Raw genomic sequence first — 5,170 nt, 5'->3', positions numbered from 1 at the left:
AGGTAGTCGATAGTAAGAAGCTTAAGTAATAGAATTTATCCTAAGAAAGTGGGTACAGACACGTTTCAGGGCAGATGTTTTTGTACCATAAATAATAATAAACAATAACTTGAGTGAGTCTCAACAGGATGAAATTAGAAAACTCAAACTTTTAAATCTGAAAATGATTTATTTGAGATGGAAATCTTTTGAATTTCAAACTTTTAAAACTGATGGTTGTCAAATTTTTAATTCAGAAATATTTCATTCAAAATCTGAATAATTCATACGTATAAAATACAAAATTTTAACAAATTTTAATTTTACAATTTTTTTATTGAATTATGTTAAAATACGAAATTAAGAATTTTAAATTTTTCTGACTTTAACATTTTAGAGATTTCTGGTTAAAAAATATGAATTAAGCTATTATTTTTAAGGTTCAAAATGATATTACTTCAAGAAAATTTCAGTTTGGAACATTAAAAAATAAACGATTAAACCCATTTTTTAACTAAAAACTATTTCAAATAAAAGTTAAATTGTTATTATTTTAAGTTGTTCCAGATTAATATTTTTGCATTCTTATTTATAGATAAAAATTTGAGTTTACCAATCGACAATGTTAGAAAAAAACATACTATCAAAATAATTGAATTTTTGACTAAAAAAAAAACAACAAATTACCAACAAAAAAGTTACATTTTCAACAAGAAAGGTGAATTTCTTAATTTAAATTAATAATCTTCAACTAAAACTGAAATTTCTACAAATTAGTTTGAATTTTAGCCAAGTAGTTGACATTTCAACTAAAAAATGGTGTATTCTAAAACAAAAAAAGTTTAATTCAACAAAAAAACACCAATTATACAGAAAAATTAATGAATTCTCAAACAAAACAAATATATTTTCAGTCAGAAAGTTAACTTTTTATAAATAAAAGATGAAATTTCTGAATTTGAAGCCCGAAAAAATTAATTTAAGAAAATTTCATTTTCAAAGAAATAGTTACATTTTCAACTAAAATAATGAATCTTCAACAAAAAAAAGTTTAAAGTTTAAATTAAAAATTGTTGAACTCATCCAAAAAGATATAAATTTTACAAAAGAGTTGACTTTTCAGTCGATAAGGATTTTTTTTAATTGTTGAATTTCCAAGCCAAAAACATGATTTTTTTACAAAGGAGTGTGCATTTTTTTTTAAATGGAATAGTTCCAAGACTTCTGGTTAAAAAATGTAAACCAAAGCTATTATTTTCAATGCTTTGAATTGAAGTATAAATCAATTAATGTTTAAATATTTTTAAATTCTTAAATAAAACTTTTTAGTTCGGATTTATAAATAAAAATGTTTTGGCTTGGAAATTCAACAATTAAAAAAAATCCTTATTGACTGAAAAGTCAACTCTTTTGTAAAATTGAGATCTTTTTGGATAAGTTCAATAATTTTTAATTTAAACTTTCAACTTTTTTTATTGAAGATTCATCATTTTAGTTGAAAATGTAACTATTTGTTTGAAAATGAAATTTTTTAAAAATTAATTTCTTCGGGCTTAAAATTCCATTGTTTTGTGGCAAATTTTTCTTTCTGGTTTGAAAATTCATCTGGTTTGGGAGAAATTTCATCTTTGATTCATAAAAACTCAACTCTTTGACTGCAAATATATTTCCTTTGATTGAGAATTCATTAATTTTTCTGTAAAATTTGTCTTTTTTTGTTGAATTAAACTTTTTTTTGTTTTAGAATACACAATTTTCTAGTTAAAACTTCAACTACTTGGCTGAAATTTAAAATAATTTGTAAAAATTTCAGTTTTTGGTTGAAGATTATTAATTTCAGTTAAAAAATTCATCTTTCTGGTTGAAAACGTAACTATTTTGTTGGAAATTTTTTTTTCATTTTTTTAGTTGAAAATTCAATTATTCTGATAGTAAGTTAATTTCTAACATTTTCATTTCGTAAACTCAAACTCTTATCTATAAATAATAATGCAAAAATATTAATCTAAAACAGCTTAAAATTAAAATAATTTAAATTTTATTTTAAGAAGTTTTTAGTTAAAAAATTGGTTTAATCGTTCAATTCTTAATGTTCCGAACTGAAATTTGTCTGAAATAATATCATTCTGAACCTTAAAAATAATAGCTTAATTTATATTTTTTAACCAGAAATATCTAAAATGTTAAAGTCATAAAAACTTAAAATTGGTAATTTTGTATTTTAACATAATTTGATAAAGAAATTGTAAAATTAAAAGGTGTTAAAAGTTTGTATTTTGTACGTATAAATTATTGAGCGTTTGAATGAAATGTTTCTGAATTAAAAAGTTGTCAAGCTTCAATTTTAAAAGTTTAAACTGGAACTTTTTCAAAGCAATTTTATGTATTTCAGAACTCGATGAGAGATTTATCGAAAAAATTATAATTCAGATCTGGGACAAGGAATTCTACAAAATAATTAAAACTTTGAGTCGGGACATGAAAATTTGAAAAAAGAAGTATAATCAGGTTAAATTATAATAGAATTAATATAATACATAATTAACTATATATGATATTTTAATCATAATAATAGTATCTCAACAGATATTAATATTAACATTAATATTAATTAGCTGGAAATGATTGTGCTAGAGTTTTAAGCGTTTGAAGTTGAATTTATCTATTAAACCGAAGAAATTTGAATAGCCTTTCAAAATTACAAAATTTATTTATGAGAATCATTCAAAATAAAACAACTACAAATTATAGGTACTAACAAGTACAAAATTTTGTATTAAAACTTTTTAAAGTTTCTAGAAATTTTAAATCTTAAAAATCGAAGTCCCAAGTAGTCCTAAAAAGTGTAATATAACCAAATTCCAGGAAGCTATAGTTTGTTATTGTTTAATTCCAAATGATTCTCATAAAGAAATTTTATAAATAATATACCCAGTTATGAACCCATTGATAGGATAACAAACATCTCAGAACAGGAAATAAAGAAAATTGAAAAGACTGCCAACCCAAGGATTCTTAATTTATCAGAAGAAACCCGGATGTATACACCTTAGATGGAGATCCTATACCTTGCACCAGTTTGACAGAACACGAGATCATTTTAAAAACAGGTAAAATTGTTAATATAAAAGCGTATCGACCGCCAGAAAGCCAGAAAAATTTCGTAAAAGAAGAGGTGGCCTTTTTACTTCAGCAAGGAATAATAAGGCCTTCAAGCTCACCTTTCAACTCACCGATATGGGTTGTACCCAAGAAAGGTGGAAAATTACGAATGGTTAAGGATTACAGGGGAGTAAACCTCGATACCATTCAGGATGCCTACCCTTTACCTGTAATAGATGACATCCTAGATCACCTGGGTAAATCAAAATTCTTTTCTGCATTCGATCTTTCATCAGGGTGTCATCAAATTCCTATGAAGGAAGAATCTAAAAAGTATAAAGCTTTCTCCACAAAATACGGACATTTTGAATTTAACAGGATGCCTTTTGGTCTATAAAACGCTTCGGCTACTTTTCAACGCATGATGGATCAAGCATTACGAAGACTCGTCGGAAAGCACAGTTTTGTATACCTAGATGATACAGTCATCTTTGGACAAACCATTAAAGAACACAACCAGAATTTAATAGCATTACTCGACCGACTCAGAGAAACCGGATTAAAATTGAAGCCTGCAAAATGCGAATATCTGAGACGCTAACTAGAATACCTTGACACCTTATCACCGCCGAAGGTGTTAAGCCTAATCCAAATATGTCAGCGCGCTAAAAAGATTTTAAAATGCCTAATAATATGAAACAAGTACAATCCTTTCTAGGGCTAGCAGGCTACTACCGTAAGTTTATACAAAATTTCTCGCATATAGCCAAACCCCTAACCGAACTCACAAAAAAGACAACCCTTTTAGGTGGACCACTAGACATCAGCTACCGTCCGATCAACTCAAGAACGCATTATGTACAGCGCCAGTACTTCGATACCCTGATCATAGTAAAGAAATCGTGCTCACTACGGATACCTCAAACGTAGAACTAGGAGCCGTCCTAAGTTAGGATGGCAACCCCTGCTGCTGTTACTGGCCGTGGTATGGGCCACGCTACGTTTAAGACAGTACCTCCTGAGAAGAACGTTCCGAATGCAAACTGACCACCAAGCCCTAAAGTGGCTTTACAATGTTAAGAATCCCTCATACAGATTACTACGGTGGATATCAAGATTGGAAGAGTACTCGCACAAGCCGATCGAGCACATAAAAGGAAAAGAAAACAAGGTGGCTGATTGTCTTTTCAGATTGTTTCCAATAAGAAAGGACCCATTACAGGAAGTTATGAAAAATGCCGAGATAAGCTCCGCGGATTTGGAATCCAGACTACCCGATATAGAAATGCTTGACGCCTCTGGCGTTGAAGCAGATTTGACAACTCCTCCCCCGCATCAGTGAAACTTCGAGGATCTATCTGTGAAGGAAAAATCGAAACCAAAGATAATCAACGAGGAGGTGTTAGCTGGACTCGACAGGGAAGCGGTGAGAGAAGAAAAGCCCCCAATACCGACGCGAGGAAATCTCCCTGAATATGATAAAGAGTTATACTCCTCGACCCTCGAAGGATCAAAATCTAGAAATCCTGCCAGTCTATGATGGAAGAACGTGGCTTACAAGGATTAACGAGATAGTAGCTGACTTTAAGAATCGGAAATTGACAATAGCCTGATTACACCTTATGGATCCTACGATAACACCTTTAGAAAAAATTAAAATTGAACAATTTATCCATTTCTTTAGCCGAAAATACGAAAATTATTTAAATATTTACTACTGCTTCTCATCATTGAGCGAACTGACCCAACAAGAGAAACTCGAAATATTAAAGGAAGCACATGGCTCTATTTCTAATCAACATTTTGGTGAAAATAAAAATATCAACAAAGCCAAACAGTTGGGAGAATGGAAAAATATGGAAAACGATATTTACGACTACGTAAAAAAGTGCCCCATATGCCAACTCTAGAAGACTACGAGAATGAAGAGACAGGCCGAAGCTATCGTACCTGATACACCTGTTAACCCAAATGATAAAGTCGCAATGGACATTTTTGGGCCCCTTCCTATAACGAAAAGTGGAAACGAATACATACTTAGTATACAGGATCAACTGAATTAAAATAAGAAATTAGCAATGCCGAACAA

This window comes from Belonocnema kinseyi, chromosome 3 (assembly GCF_010883055.1).
Source record: "Belonocnema kinseyi isolate 2016_QV_RU_SX_M_011 chromosome 3, B_treatae_v1, whole genome shotgun sequence".
NCBI lineage: Eukaryota > Metazoa > Arthropoda > Insecta > Hymenoptera > Cynipidae > Belonocnema > Belonocnema kinseyi.
The sequence above is the reverse complement of the archived record's forward strand: the minus strand, read 5'-3'. Positions refer to the sequence as shown.